The sequence below is a fragment of the Scyliorhinus torazame genome, chromosome 19, assembly GCF_047496885.1.
Source record: "Scyliorhinus torazame isolate Kashiwa2021f chromosome 19, sScyTor2.1, whole genome shotgun sequence".
Classification (NCBI taxonomy): Eukaryota; Metazoa; Chordata; class Chondrichthyes; order Carcharhiniformes; family Scyliorhinidae; genus Scyliorhinus; species Scyliorhinus torazame.
Window position 1 is genome coordinate 116,332,729 of NC_092725.1, and position 16,812 is coordinate 116,349,540.

At 46.0% G+C, this 16,812-nt stretch overlaps 1 protein-coding gene across 4 annotated transcripts in view; it reads left to right on the top strand.

Moving 5' to 3' along the window:
- frs2a (fibroblast growth factor receptor substrate 2a) overlaps positions 1–16,812 on the top strand; it is a 113,351-nt gene that overhangs the window by 60,772 nt on the left and 35,767 nt on the right. For 3 of the 4 annotated variants that reach the window (XM_072485085.1, XM_072485088.1, XM_072485087.1), the window contains exon 2: positions 13,735–13,845. The gene's annotated coding sequence lies outside the window, so the exon portion shown is untranslated. Of the gene's footprint in view, positions 1–614; positions 634–13,734; positions 13,846–16,812 lie in introns of those variants that run through there. The other variant, XM_072485086.1, reaches the window with a different exon arrangement.

Genomic DNA, 16,812 nt, shown 5'->3' on the forward strand with positions numbered 1-16,812 from the left:
TGACCTACAAATCACTGCTTTGAAGCCAAACTTCAGTATGGCTGTGGAATGTGGTGGTGAAAGGGTCAATGAATGAAGTTAAACATAGTGTAGTCACTAAGTTAGCAATCTTAGACCACCCGACTTTGGCGTAATTATCAATCAACAATTTCTACTTGAATTTGCACAATTTCTTAATGAATCTTGTAAGATTAGCATACAAGTACAGCTTGTGTTCAAAATAATTAAGTAACACGACAGAGCCAAAAGAAGGACATATCTTCTAGCCTCCCTTTAGTCATTGGTAGTATCCTGGAGAGTTTGGTTTACTCTAATTTCAAAACCACACTGTTGCCAAAAAGTTTATCAAATTAATAATCTGACTGCTGCATTTTGAAAACATGGCCAGTGTCAAACCCTTTAAACATTGTGGAATTATTGCAGCTGAAAAATGTTATGATATTGGTAGCATTTTGGTGCATGTTTGCGACCCTTTCAATGCCTTTTCAGTATTTTGCAGAATTTTGATCGTCATCAGGAAAACAGTAGGTGCATTGTGAGCTGGAGCTGTGGCTGCTCCAGACTAAAGCTCAAGCTGCACATGGAAAGCTGCAAGGCTTGGATGAACTGGTGATTAAAGTGATTGTATATGATGTAGGTGTGGCCAAATAATTACCATTAAATGAATGTTTAGGTGAAAAACTGCCAGGGTGAAAACATTATTAATTCTGCAACGAAAGCCAAAGTGGATGTGAGTTGACAGACTCCCAGATCCAGAGGTTCTATACTGAAGCTATTTGGTTCTATACTGAAGCTATTGGTTCCGCATTTGCTAGACCCAAAGTGAAATTCTGATCATTTGAATTATGAATTGATAATATGATGGAATCCATGGTTTCAGATCTATTTTTTTTTAAGGCGGCCCTTAATTGTTAAGGAGAAACTGAAAAGGGAAAGTCGGCAAGGAAATAGACCCTTCCAGTTTCTAAGGAATCGGAAACTGAAATTGGAAACCAAAACCTTTGGGGTAGCTGAAATTGTTTGAAACCATGTCAAAGGAGTCAGCCAGCTGAGCTCAGTAGGTGTTAATGAGTCCAGCGGTGCAGTACAGGTGGGCTGAAGAAGACAGAGGCTAGATCCAGAAGCTGAGAATAAGCAAAGATATAGTTGCTGCAGCTGTTTTGTGACTTGTTTGGATGAATTTGTTGACAGTGGATGATATTGCAATAACCTGAATATTGCTGGAAATCAGTAAGGACAATGTTTACACTTTGGTATGCAAAGCACAAGAATAAAGCCACTCTTGAGACAGAACATTATGGGATTTAATTCTGAGAAATCCATGAAAAGGACAAAAAGGATATGAAAAGCAGTAATAGTTCCCCTGCCAGCTTTGTCGTTGGCGGATGGTTTCCCTATGATTTGCTTCCTGGCTGTGCCAGGAATATACATCAGCATTGCAAATCTTATGAGCAGCATGTTCATGAGGAACATGAGTATCAAGAATCAAATGTATGGACTGATTAGGATGAATATCTGAGAGAGAAATGCACTCCAGGACTGACTGCGCTGTGCTATTTGTCTTGAAGATAAATATAATACAGAAATGAAGAAGCACAGGAGTTTTTGTTCAGGTTATGGGTAGCAGCTCTCTTATTAATAAAGGATTCTTAAATACTTTAGAAAAAAATATATAGTTATGGTTGTAGAAGTGACAGAAACCCACAACCAGTTAGCAAGCACCCACAAATAGCAATGTGATAATGACCAGATAATGTGTTTTTACAATGTTGATCAAGGGCTACATTTTGGCCAGGACACTGGATAACTCCTACTCCTCTTCAATGTAGTGTCATGGATCTTTTGCATTCACCGGAGAGAGAATATTTAACGTCCCATCTAAAATAAGCCCACCCAACCGTGCCATACTCCCTCAGTCCTACAATGGAATCATAGAATTCATACAGTGCAGAAGGAGGCCATTCGGCCTATCGAATCAAAAGCTCACATACGTGTTGAAAATAACTAATGCTGTGACATGGTAAAAGCGGCACGGTTGCACAGTGGTTAGCACTGCTGCCTCACGGCACCTAGGACCCGGGTTCGATCCCAGCCCCGGCACACTGTGTGGAGTTTACACATTCTCCCCATGTCTGCATTGGTCTCCCCTCCACAACCCAAAGGGTGTGCAGGGTAGGTAGATTGCCCATGCTAAATTGCCCATTAATTGGGGGAGAAAAAATAAAAAATACTGTGACATGGTAAGTGTAATTTAAATAGGATGGTGAGGCAAAAAGAAGGTAGCATCTCCAAACTCTGAATTCATTGTTTGCCAGCTGACTGCTGTTGAAGAGAGCAGCTTTTAAAAATGAACTTGAGCCAATCTGGGCCCCTTATTAATTATCCTGAGCTTTGGAAAAGTAACATGTCTCCTGGGTGTCTTCGCGCCTGTCAGTTTACCTGACTTCAGGATTGAACTTTGCGTGTTGCAAAAACAAAGACAATTCGGTGAAATGAAAAGGCAGTCAAAATATTCCATGCTCGATCTACAATTCACATTCATAAATACAATGCAAATGCCAGAAAAAAAAAAATCCACTTAATGATCATAGATTGGGAAGCCAGGTCACTTCCGGTTGCGGCTATGCGGAGCTAAGTCGCACGTTCGGCAGCTCCTGACAGAAACGGACTTTTGGGCTCTTTTTAGGGCCCCCAGCAGCATTTGTTCGACGGTTCCCAGTGTGGGAAGGTGATAGTAACATTTCCCCGGCACTGTATGGATTGGACCAGGAGTGGAGCGGTGAAAAAAGTAGTTTTGGAGCAACGGAAAGTGCGAGGGAGGAAAATCAAGATGGCAGCGGGTGGAGACTAGGCAGCGTGGTCGCAGGAACAGCAGGAGTTTCTCCAGCGCTGCTTCACGGAATTGAAGGCAGAGCTGTTGGAGCCGATGAAGGTTTCGAAAGACAAGCTGCTCGAGACCCAGAAGGCCCAAGGGGCGGCGATCCGGGAGGTGCGGCAAAAGGCCTCTGAGAACGAGGACGAGATCTTGGGCCTGGCGGTGAAGGTAGAGGCGCACGAGGCGATGCATAAGAAATGGCAGGAGAAGTTCGAGGACATGGAGAACCGGTCGAGGAGGAAGAACCTACGGATTCTGGGTCTCCCGGAGGGAGTGGAGGGGTCGGATGTTGGAGCATACGTGGTCACAATGCTGAACACGTTGATGGGCGCGGGGGCCTTCCCGGGGCCCCTGGAGCTGGAGGGGGCCCACCGAGTCCTGGCGAGGAGGCCCAAGCCCAACGAGCCGCCGCAGGCGGTGCTGGTGCGGTTCCACCGCTTCGTGGACAGGGAGTGTGTCCTAAGGTGGGCAAAGAAGGAGCGGAACAGCAGGTGGGAGAATGCAGAGGTCCGGATATACCAGGACGGGAGCGCGGAGGTGACCAAGAAGAGGGCCGGGTACAGTCGGGCTAAGGCGGCTCTGCATTGGAAGGGGGTGACATTTGGAATGTTGCAGCCGGCGCGACTGTGGGTCACTTTCAAGGATGGCCACCACTAGTTTGAGACGCCGGAGGAGGTGTGGACCTTTATCCAGGCCGAAAAGTTGGACTCGGATTGAGGGTCAGTTGCGAGGGGATGTCGAGAGGGGATTGATGTGATTGTTGTGTTTTGGGGGATGTTCTGTTCTGTTTGGTACTGTTTTTGTTTGGGTGCTAGGTGGGGTAGGGTGAAATGTTTCGTAGTGGGGGTTTGGTGAGAGTGTGGGCGTCGGTGGTTGGAAGAGGGGGCCCCATTGGGGGGATGGGAGAGGGGAGGCCCGAGGTGGGGCCCGAGGTGGGGGAGCTGGGATCAGGCCACGAAAGGGAGCTGCGCCTGAGGGGGCGTGGCCGGCTTGCTGGAAAGCGTGGGGTTTTCGTTGCCCGCGCTAGGGAAGAAGGGGGTGGGGTCAGGGGGGAGGGGTGCTGCTGGAGAGGAGCGCCCGCTGATGGACAGGAAGCGGGGGGGGAGGGGAGAGTTTCTCACACTGGGGGGGGGGGGGGGGGGGGTCGATGGAGTGGCGGGAGCGGCCGGGGTCAGCAGGAGTCAGCTGACTTACAGGAGTGCTATGGTGGGGGGAAGCAACGCAGCTAGGGGGGACCTAGCTGGGGGGTGGGGGGTGGGGAGAGAACTGGGTTGCTGCTGCATTGGCCAAAGGGGAGCTGGAACCTGAAGAGAGAGTCGGGACGGGGGTCTGCAGCTTGGGGGGAATGGAGAGTGCAGGAGGCGCGGGCACGCGGCTGGCCTAGAAAGGGAGATGGCTAATCGGCGGGGCGGGAGAGAGAGGCCTGAACGGGCCGGTCAAGAGGGCCCGTGTGTTCGCGCACCTGAAGGGACTGTAGGCAGATGTGGTCATGCTCCAGGAAACACATTTGAGGGTAGCAGACCGGGTTAGGCTGAGAAAGTGGTGGGTGGGGGCAGGTTTTCCATTCTGGATTGGAAGCAAAGAATCGAGGGGTGGCGATTTTGGTGGGGAAGCGGGTGTCGTTTGAGGCGCTGAGCATCGTGGCAGACAATAGAGGTAGGTAAGTGATGGTGAGCGGTAAGCTGCAGGGGGTGCGGGTGGTCTTGGTGAATGTGTATGCCCCGAATTGGGACGATGCCGGATTTATGCGGCGCGTGTTGGGCCGGATTCCGGACCTGGAGGCAGGGAGTTTGATAATGGGGGGAACTTTAATACGGTATTGGATCCAGCATTGGACCGCCCTAGATCCAGGACGGTTAAGAGGCCGGCGGCGGCCAAGGTGTTGAGGGGGTTTATGGGCCAGATGGGAGGCATGGACCCATGGAGGTTTGTTAAGCCGGGGGCCAGGGAATTCTCTTTCTTTTCCCACGTCCGTAAAGCCGACTCCCGGATTGACTTCTTCGTTTTGAGCAGGGCGCTGAGCCCGAGGGTGGAGGACATGGAGTACTCGGCCATAGCCATCTCAGATCATGCCCCGCACTGGGTGGAGCTCGAGCTAAGGGAGGAGAGGGACCAGCGCCCGCTGTGGCGCCTAGAGGTGGGTTTGTTGGCGGATGAGGAGGTGAGCGGGCGGATCCGGGGATGCATTGAAAGATACCTAGAGGTGAACGATAATGGGGAGGTGCAGGTAGGGGTGGTCTGGGAGGCGCTGAAGGCGGTGATTAGGGGAGAGCTAATCTCCACTAGGGCCCACATGGAGGGGAAGGAGATGAGAGAGAGGGCGAGGTTGGTGGGGGAGATTTTAAGGGTAGATAGGAGGTATGCAGAGGTCCCCGAGGAGGGACTACTCAAGGAGCGACGAAGCCTCCAGGCCGAGTTCGACCTGTTGACTACCAAGAAGGCGGAGGTGCAGTGGAGGAAGGCGCAAGGGGCGGTGTATGAATACGGGGAGAAGGCTAGCCGGATGCTGGCACACCAGCTGCGGAAGTGGGAGGCAGCGATGGAGATTGGGGGAGTTAGGGATAAAGGGGGGAAACACGGTGCGGAGTGCGGTGGGAATAAATGGGGTATTTAGAGACTTCTATGAGGGGCTGTATAGGTCTGAACCCCCGACGGAGGAGGGGGGTTGCATCGTTTTCTGGACTGGCTGAGGTTCCCGAGGGTAGAGGAGGGGCAGGTGGCAGGCTTGGGGCACCGGTAGGGCTGGAGGAGCTGACTAAGGGGCTGGGGAGTATGCAGGCGGGGAAGGCACCGGGGCCAGGTGGGTTCCCGGTGGAATTTTACAGGAGGTATATGGACCTGTTGGGCCCATTATTCGTGAGGACTTTCAGTGAGGCGAGGATGGGGGGGTGCCCTACCCCCGACGATGTCCAGGGCGCTGATCTCACTGATCTTGAAGCGGGACAAGGACCCTTTACAGTGCGGGTCGTATAGGCCAATCTCGCTCCTCAACGTGGATGCGAAGCTGTTAGCGAAGGTGTTGGCTACCAGAATTGAGGACTGTGTTCCGGGGATGATCCACGAGGACCAGGCGGGTTTCGTCAAGGGAAGGCAGCTAAACACCAATGTGTGGAGGCTCCTAAATGTAATCATGATGCCTGCAGTAGAGGGGGAAGCGGAGATAGTGGCGGCTATGGATGCGGAGACGGCCTTCGAAAGGGTGGAGTGGGGGTACCTGTGGGAAGTGTTGAGGAGGTTCGGGGAGGGGTTCGTTAGTTGGGTTAGGTTACTGTACGAAGCCCCGGTGACGAGTGTGGCCACAAATCGGAGGAGGTCGGAATACTTTTTGTTGTACCGGGGGATGAGGCAGGGGCGCCCCCTATCCCCCCTGCTATTTGCGTTGGCAATTGAACCTTTGAAATGAAATGAAAATTTGGCGATGGCTTTGAGGGAGTCCAGGAACTGGAGGGGGCTGGTGCGGGGGGAGGAGTGGGGTGCTGGAGGTGATGCGGATCCTCAGGGAGTTTGGAGACTTTTCCGGGTATAAGCTCAACATGGGGAAGAGTGAGCTATTCGTGTTACACCCAGGGTGACCAGGGAAGGGGGATAGACAAACTTCCACTGAAGTGGGCGGAAAGGAGTTTTTGGTACGTAGGGATCCAGGTGGCCAGGAGCTGCGGGGCCCTACATCAGCTCAACTTGATGAGGCTGGTGGAACAGATGGAGGAGGAGTTTAAAAGGTGGGATATGCTGCCATTCTCCCTGGTGGGTAGGTACAGTCGGTGAAGATGACGGTGCTCCCGAGGTTCCTTTTTATATTCCAGTGCCTCCCTATCCTGATCCCTAAGGCCTTTTTTAAGCGGGTCAGCAGGAGCATCATAGGGTTTGTATGGGCAAAAAAGACCTCGAGGGTGAGAAGGGTGTTCTGGAATGAACAGAGGAGGGCTAGCGTTGCCTAATCTGTGTGGGTACTACTGGGCTGCCAATGTGGCGATGATACGCAAGTGGGTAATGGAGGGGGAGGGGGCGACGTGGAAGAGGCTGGAGATGGCGTCCTGTGTGGGCACGAGCCTGAGAGCGCTGATGACGGCATCGCTGCCGCTCCTGCCGACAAGGTACACCACGAATCCAGTGGTAGCGGCGACCCTCAAAATCTGGGGGCAGTGGAGACGCCACAGGGGGGAGGCAGAGGCTTCGGTGTGGTCCTCGATCCAAGAGAACCATCGGTTTGTCCCGGGGAGAATGGATGGGGGGTTCTTCAGCTGGCACAGGGCAGGTATTAGAAGGATGGGAGCCTATTTGTAGATGGGACGTTTGCGAGCTTGGGGCGCTGGAGGAAAAATTCGGGCTCCCCCCTGGACATGCCTTCAGGTACATGCAGGTAAGGGCGTTTGTAAGACGGCAGGTGAGGGAATTTCCGGTGCTGCCAGCATGTAGGAACCAGGATAGGGTGCTCTTGGGGGTGTGGGTTGGAGAAGGCAAGGTCTCGGCGATCTACCAGGAGATGCAGGAGGAGGCCTCGGTGGAGGAGCTGAAAGGTAAATAGGAGGAGGAGCTGGGGGAGGAGATAGACGAGGGTACGTGGGCGGACGCCCTGGGTAGGGTAAATTCTTCCTCCTCTTGCGCCAGGCTTAGCCTGATACAATTTAAGGTTCTGTACAGGGCGCACATGACGGGGGCAAGGTTGAGTCGATTTTTTGGAGTGGAGGACAGGTGTGTGAGGTGTTCGGGAAGCCCAGCAAATCATGCCCACATGTTCTGGGCGTGCCCAACGCTGGATGAGTTCTGGAGGGGTGTTGCGAGGACGGTGTCTAAGGTGGTAAACACCCGGGTTAAGTCGAGTTGGGGGCTCGCATTATTTGGGGTATCGGACGAGCCGGGAGTGCAGGAGGCGAAAGAGGCCGGTATTCTGGCCTTTGCGTCCCTGGTAGCCCGGCGGAGGATTCTGCTACAGTGGAAGGATGTGAGGCCCCCAAGCGAGGAAGTCTGGATCAGCGACATGGCAGGGTTTATTAAATTGGAGAGGGTAAAATTTGCCTGAAGAGGATCTGTGCAAGGGTTCTTCAGGCGGTGGCAACCGTTCCTAGACTTTCTAGCAGAGCATTAGGAGGTGGTCAGCAGTAGCAGCAACCCGGGGGGGGGGGGGGGGGGCACTTGGTGTTTACTACTGTGTTAATTATCGTTTAATGGGGGGGCTTGTATATTGGGGGAATACGTGACATAGTTATAAGATGTTTATTTATGTGTTCTTTGTTTTTTCTTATTTCTGTAAGGAGGGGGGGTTTGTTGAAAATATGTAAAAAAGTTGAATAAAAATATTTTTTTTAAAAAATAGATTGGTAAGCCAGAATTTGCGTTTGTCCAAGAAAAAAGTTAACAGTTGCAAATTGGTTTGGAGATCAGAACGGTAGCTCCTCAGCGCATTGTTTTACAGCAATCGAAAAATCCAGTGTCAACTGCGAACATTTATTTGTGTACAGTAGGAAGATAAGGATTTTCCTTAGCCTCCAATCTCTTCTCCGCCCCACCTTCACTGTTCCGCGCACACCCTCCCCACCCCATCTCAGTCTGAGTTGACGTGTATCCTATTTATTGCAGACATTCCAGGGAGATTAGTTCAGTACAAACAAATAGTCGCTAACCCCAACCGTTCTGACTGATCCTGTGCCCAAGAATTTTAAGTGGGCTCTGCTTCAATCATTTGCCAGAGGGAAGGTGTGGTTTAATATACAGATACCCATCAAAAAGAGATACTGCAAGTGTGTTGGAGGAAAGGGGTGATCATGGCAGGAAAGGAAATACCAGGTATCACTTTAGTTAACAACTCGGTGAGATAGAAGATGTTGGAATAGGATTGATACCTATGAAGCCATCTTGTATACTAATCTGTGCCCGCCATGCTGCCACAGGTTAATACTGATTTATTTTTAACATTTCATTATCACCTTACCAGAGAAAGGTTTGTCGATCAAACTAAAATTAATTTTGTAAAATGTATAAGACGTCCACCGACCCGAGCTGAAACAAAAGGCTGTAGCATTGCCTACAGTAGTGTAGCTTTAACTCTCTCTTGTTATGATGTGAATTCCTGACTTTACTTGGAATCGTAAAATCATAGAAGGAGGCTATTTAGCCCATCGTATTGTTACAACACCCTGGGCTGGGTCTGTGGGGCTGGAATCGAGATTCGAGACTCCAGATTCACAACACAAGCAATAATGTGTATAAAATTTGCAGATTCTTTAGCCCCTTGACTGCTCAATAAGTTATAGCCACCAGATTTGTAAATTGAACACAATAACTGTTTATTTATAATGGAAGCAAAGTTGAAATTATAATGGAATAATGGCCAGCTATTACTCTACTACTCCCCTTTTACTGCCCCACCATCTCTCTACCCAAACACGTGAGGCAGACACACGGGGCAGGGGGGTAAATAATAAGGGATTAAGATGAAACAAAAGATGAGTGAACTTGCTTCCGATGTTAAAGTCTTTTCAACAGGCTATCCTCCCAGGATGGTTAGTGATGCACTGCTAGCAGGAGCATTCAGTCAGTACTCCCAGACAATAGGATTTCCTCTGGAAAGGCACTTTAACTTTTATTAACCTGGGCCATCATTCAAAGGAACAGCCTCGGGTCTGTTTAATTCTTTCTTGTTTCCAACTCCGCCAGAATGACCAACAGCCTTACTGAGATAAGAACAGAGTTCCCCACACAAGATTTTAAACATCTGAACCCTGCCCGCAGCTGGTGGCTTGACTTTGGTTTCCCTGCAGTTCAGTCTGGCTGTGCAGAAAGAGATTTTTACTTCGGACCTTTAGAAATAATCCATTAGATGAGGGAGAAATCAGAGCTGTGGCCCTCCAGGTTTCTGACATCAAAACAAAAGTAAAACCTGGTCTCACTAAGGAACATTCCAGAGACAGCAGAACCAATTGCTGCCTGTCCCTGAAAAGAACCTGGATTTGGGGGGACAGCTCATTGGCCCCAGCCAAGCCAGTCAGTCTGGGTCATCACTGATGTCAGACCAAACAGCACATCCTGCTGGAGTTTCCTGTTTCTAAATTAAAGATAAGCTGCTTGGTCTTAAGGGCATCAATCAACCATGGGCAATAAAATTGTAATAGCGAAAGGATTAACAGAAATTAAAAGGAGGAGAAGGGAATGGACAGGGATTAAATAGGAGAATCCGTACATCGTCTGTGCTGGCCCTCTGTGGGAGCTGTTAGAATCATTGAATTTACAATGCCGAAGGAGACCATTTGGCCCATCGGGTCTGCACCAGCCCTCGGAAAGAGCACCTTACTTAAGCCCAATTCTCCACCCTATCCCCGGAACCCAGTAACCTCACCTAACCTTTTGGACACTTATGGGGCAATTTAGCAGGCCACATCTTTAGACTGTGGGAGGAAACCGGAGCACCTAGAGGAAACCCAGGCAGACACTGGGAGGAAGTGCAAACCGAGGCCAGAATTGAACCCGGGTCCCTGGAACTGTAAGGCAGAAATGCTAACCACTGTGCCACCGTGCCACCCTAAGTGTCTCCCTCCTTTTCCTTTAGACCTCCAATTTTTTTGATTACCATTCCCTTTTGAAAGACTCAATTGACCTTGCCTCCACACGCACACAGAGGTTGTGGATTCCAGATCCTAACTACTTGCTGCTGCAAAAAGTTTTATTTTTGTCTCCATTTCTTGTTTTGCCAATTACCTTAAATCTGTGCCCTCTAATTCTCAATCCTTCCTCCAACTGGAGAAGTTTCTCCCTAACTACTCTGTCCAGAACCCATATGATTTTGAATACCGCTATCAAATCTCCTCTCAACCTTTTCCAAGGAAAACAGCCCCAACATATCCAATCTTTCTATATAATTAAAGTTCCTCATCACTGGGACCATTCTCGTGAAACTTTTCTGCGCCCTGTCTAAAGCCTTCACATGCCTTCTAAAGTGTGGCGTCCAGAACGGGACACAATACTCCAGTTGAGGCCGAACCAATATTTTATGCAGGTTTAACATGCTTTTACACATTATGCCCTTATTAATAAATCCAAGGATGCTGTATGCTTTATTAACAACTCAATCTGTCCTACCACCTTTAATGATCTATGCATATATACACCCAGGTCCCTCTGCTCTCGCATTTCATTTAAAATTGAACCCTTTATTGTCTCTTCATTCGTGCTGCCATAATTACGCAATTCAGTTTTTTCTGCATTGAATTTCATCTGCCATTTGCCCACCCATTCCATCAACCTGTCTTACAGCCTTTTAAAGTTCTACACTGTCCTCCTCATGGTTCAGAATACTTTCAAGTTTCGTATCATATGCAAATTTTGAAATTATACCCTGTAACCAAGGTGTAGGTCATTTACATATTTCAGGAAGAGGAGGGAACTCCACTATAAACTTTCCTCCAGCCTAAAAAACAATCTTTCACCACTAGTTTGCTTCCTGCCACTTGGTCAATTTGCTACTGTTTGAGCTCCAACTTTGCTTGCACGTCTGTTCTGCGACGCTTTATCAGTTGCCTTTTGGAAGTCTATGTATGCACATCAACAGCATTGCCCTCATCAACCATCACTGTTCCCACATCAAAAAAATCGAAACAAGTTAGTTAAACAAATCCGTACTGGCTTTCCTTAATTAACCAAGTGACAAGAAATGTTGTCCTAAATTGTTGCTTCTAAAAGCTTCCCCAACAGCTTGTGGGTGAACTGACTGGCCTGTAATTGCTGGACTTATCCATACACTCTTCTTTGGACAAGGATATAGCATCTGCCGATTCTCCAATCCTCTGACACCACAAAGAAGATTTTAAAATTAAGGCCAGTGCCTCCGGAATTTCCACTCATTTGGCTTCATTTCCACGAAACACCTTCAAAAATGCAGATTTGAGTGAACATATTTGTGATGTCCTGCTTCCTCTCCAATAAAAAATGCTCTTAATTGTATTAAACTATAGGATGACACGGTGGCGCAATGGTTAGCACTGCTACCTCACAGTGCCGAGGACACGGGTTCGATCCTGGCCAAAGGTTACTGTCCATGTGGAGTTTTCACATTCTCCCCGTGTCTGTGAGGGTCTTGCCCCCACAACCCAAACATGTTCAGGGTAGGTGAATTGGCCAGGCTAAATTGTCCCTTTATTGGAAAAAAAATAATTGGATACTCTAAATTTATTTATTTAAATTGTAATAAAATAAATTAAGTCCATTACCTACTAATTCTATCAACAACGTATAGAAATAAAATCTTTTCCATAATCAATAGCTGAGCAGTAAATGATGGTTATTTTAAGGGCACTATTGCAAGCAAAAAACTTTGAAGAAAATGACAGTAGGCATTCCAAGTAGCTTCAGAATCATTAGTAGGCTAATTGTCCTCCCTTTCCTGGAATTATTCAATTATCCCAAAAAATAATTCAGCCTCTTGAATTTGAAATAATTTCCAAGGCATATGTTCTTCTGTACTGTTTAAACCTAACTCACTTAGTCTGTTTTCTGGGGTTTATATGAGCTGTAAACAATCTGGAAGTTGAGACGTTCAAGGTTAATGTTAAAATGGCGCATAGTATGAGACAAAATCAAAGGCAGTTCATCGATTTCTTGTTCAAAAGTTGTGCACAGAACTTGAGTACGATTAATGTACACTTCAATCCAGGATAATTGGCTATATGGTGGAACGGATTGATGAATTGATAATATTGCACCATTTAGCTGGTTGAAACACCATACTTTTACTGTTTAATTAAAAGTGGTGTTTAAAAAAGGTGTTGCATGAATCTCGTTCAGATGGCTTGTAATAAAAATTTCTTCTATCCACAGTTGTTATAGGGTCCAAGATAAATTGGAGCTTAAAATAATTCCTAATGGATGCAAGTGCACAACGCAGCTGCCTAAAATTTGGCAGTTGCCGTTCAGAAATGCTACTATAAGACTTTTTTCTAGGAAAAGGACCCTTTTACCGATTCCTCCTCCATTTTTGATTGGAGCATATTGGGATGGTTCAGGGTATTTACAATTTTGGATTTTCTTCCTATAGTTTTTCAGCCCCCCTCCCCTCCCCCTTTCCTCACAGTGTCAAGACACAATTGCATATGAACCATTGGCCCACGGTTACTTTATTTGAGTGTTTGTTATTCATGAAATTGTATTTTCAATTTTTTAAAATAAAGTTTGAGTACCCAATTCATTTTTTCCAATTAAGGGGCAATTTAGCATGGCCACATTTGGGTTGTGGGGGGAAAACCCACACAAACTTTTTCCCCCCTTGTTTATAATCGTTAATGTGTGTTATGATTGAGAGTGGGTGTCTCCTCAGCTGATCATAGACTCATTCTGTTGGAAGCACTGAAGAGCAATCGGGGGGGGGGGGGGCTGCTGTTGTAGCTAACCTTCCCCTCCAAGCTAAAGGGTGTTACGGCTCGATGCAGCACCCTTACACTGGTTATAATTGTTAACCTAGAACAGTCTAAGGATCAAACCTGGTATCCTGCAAGTCTTTGTGACTCAGTTAAACCTTGAAAAAACCCACTAAGCCAGTGGGAGAAACACTGCCTAAGCTAAATTTAACCCATGCTTGATGTAGTGGAATGCAAAAAATGTAATTATGTGGCATTATCATCAGTCATTTGAACACAAGAATTCTGCTGTATTTTGGTTTCAAAACTTGATGTCCGAGTCTTTCCAACTACAGCTACAGGAATTAAAACAAATTACTTTGGTTTGATGATCATTATCTTAATTTTATTTGAAATGGAGGTGAATCACAGTTTTAAAAATGTGTACACGAATTATGATTTCATCTGCAAATTGTTCTATGAGCGATTGCACAATGTCTTATTTGGTGTGTGCAATAATTTGCTTTCTGTTTTCAGAGTGAAAATATAAAATGGCTGTTCAACGATTATACAGATTGTCTGAAATATGATTGGATTCATGACAATAAGAGTGAGACTGGGAGCATTAACACTAATGGCCAAGTCTGGGTAAGTGAATTATTAGAGTTTTACTTGAGATGTGGATTAGAAGGCATCAATTTAAAGATGTACAAATTTTTTTTTTAATGGACCATACTTTTTGAACCAGGAAAGTAGATAAGACGTTTGGAATGTGTGTGTGTCTGTCTGTCTGTTTGCTTGAAGAGACAGAAGCACTTGCCCTGATTTTTAACTGACATTCTAAATTGTTCACATTGCCTATTGTAAATTAAACTAAATTTCAGAAGAGTCACATTTAATGCATTGGAGAAGTTTAAAACAAGTTCAATATTCTGATGGAATACAGGTTACCTTCACATGAAGCCTTCTTTGTACCTGGATTCTTTTTCATTCATTTATCTAACATTAAATTACTGTAAACAAATATTGTACTTTAGCTAGAGAACATTAATCTGAAAGCACTCTTTCAACCTTTTGACCTGTTCTGTACCGTGTCAGTTGTCTGAATCATGCTCTGGTTTTGATTTTCAAAGTATTATATTGTTGCACAGGTTGCTCTTAAAACTAATATTAAATGAATAAAAATGGGATTAGGATTCATATTAAAAATGTTACAAAAACAATTATTCTAATGCATAGACATTTTTTTTGTTGGAGATTCTGCCCCATTTTCTTTCTCATTTCTGTTTTAATTTCCAGCATTTCTCCTACAAGCACCAGGAATACAGTTCCTGCTGACAGTCGTTTGAGAGCCTATTTGACAGGTTGCTTTTCTTGTGTGAAACACGACAATGAGTGTTAGCAGGTTAATTGAATACTGGAATATAACAAGTTGAGCATGATCTTGCTCTGTCCACAAAGGGACACATTACAGAAGGAGTCACAAGTGGGAATCCTACCTCTTATTTCCTTGGCTCTCCCCTAAGTGGGAGAAGCAGAGGTTAATTATGATACTCCTAATGGACATTAAGTAAGTTAAATAACAAGATAGTTTGTGGGGCAAAGTTTACCATAGAACAGCTCTCCTGTAAGCTCATTTAGGATTTTGATATTCTATTTATTTCATGGAATCATAGATCACTACAGTGCAGAAGGACACCATTCAGCCGAGTCTGCATGACCCTCCGAAAGAGCACTCTACCTAGGTCCATGTCCCCATCCCAACCAGTAATAGGGGCAATTTAGAATGGCCAATCCACCTAACTTGCAAATGTTTAGACTGTGGGAAGAAACCGGAGCACCCGGAGGAAACCCACACAGACATAGGGAGAATTTTCAAACTCCAAACAGACAGTCACCCGAGGTCGGAATTGATCCTGGGTCCCTGGCACTGGGGCAACAGTGCTAATTATTGTGCCACCGCGCCGCCCTATTTCAACCATCTAATGGATCTTTTGCTTCTCACAAGTATGGATAAACCATGAAGGTAACCTGAGCTAATTTACAGGGTGCTTGACCTGTTGTAAAAAGGTGCACTCGACCACAAGGAACAAATTAGGGGCATTGTTAGTCCTTAGCAAATCCTTTGATCTCCGCCGCAGTATAGGCCGTTAACCTGAGGGCCACAGAACCTGGTGTCCTGAAACTAAAACTTCAAAATTGCTTGCTAAATACTATAGATTGTGCTTCAGGTGAGGGTGCCACTTTGCTGCTGAATGCATCACCACATAGACTATTTTTTTTACCTTCTAGCCTCCTACCATCATTGTGAAAACCAGCAGAGGTTTACTTTTGATGCATTCTCAGTCACACCCTTACAGAATTCCAGATTTCTTACAGATGTTGAAGATGAAAATATAGAACACCTTCATGAGGAAATGCCTCTTTGGTCACTCCACTACACGGCAGGGTTGATTGCACAAAACCTAGGTTCATAATATTGCACCATTAGCTGCCATTTACATTCCAATGGAAAAGAGTTCAGAAAGAGAACATTTGCTAATGACTGAGGAAGGGTGGTTTCTTTTAAGACCAAACCTTTTCAGGAGCTTGTAACCTTATTTGGATCTATATTGCAGGAATTAATCTGCTTGATGCTAATGGAGTTAGATATATTATGTATTCTGAAGTACGAGCCTCTTAATCCAGTTCTGCAGCCATTAATGTGACAATTCAAAGTAAAGATAACATACTTAAGGAACAATGGGTTATTTAAAACTTACTATTGTTGGTGAACTTTTTATAGTTTGCTGAGAACTACTATTAATTTGAAGGCCATTTATTAGTTTTTAGGAAAAATACATGAAGAAAGCCACTTGGGTGAGGTATCGTAAGTTTGTCGAAAGTAGCTGTCCCCTACCATGAGTAATTACCCCTGACGAAAAGTACTAAAAATTGTGAAGGAAAAGAGAAGTAAATTGGGGGCAGGTGCTGGTTGGAAAGAAAGAGCTGGAGGCTTGCAGGGTACAAACTACATATTCATTCTCCCTGTTGAATGAATGAAAGGACTTTAATATGAAGTTCCTTGTTTTTTCAAAATTATTTTCATGGGATGTGGGCATCGCAAGGCCAGCATTTGTTGCCCATCCCTAATTGCCCTCAAACTGAGTGGCATTTTAAGAGTCAACCACATTGCTGTGGATCTGGAGTCACGTGTAGGCCAGACCAGGTAAGGACGGCAGATTTCCTTCCCTAAAGGACATTAAAGAACCAGGTGGGTTTTTACGACAATCAACATGGTTTCATGGTCATCATTAGCCTTTTAATATAGATTTTTAAATCTTATATCTATTACCTTTTCTCAGTCATGGGTTCCAATGCCTGTTGGCAAACTGGCAGTTATTTCTGCAGATTGGTAGTTCATGAGTGTTCTGGTGCCTTGGAACAACCTGTTTTTTCAGTTTTAACTATTCTGAAAGACTCGCTATTATTGAGAAGATAGGAAAAAATTCTTGTCCTTATCCCTGGTTATCATCATTTCCATCAAGCCCACTGACTTACATTCTAAATGTGAATTGACAGGATTTGGTATCACGTGCTTTTAAGATTATTTGTATAAAAAGTGCCCCTCAAGTT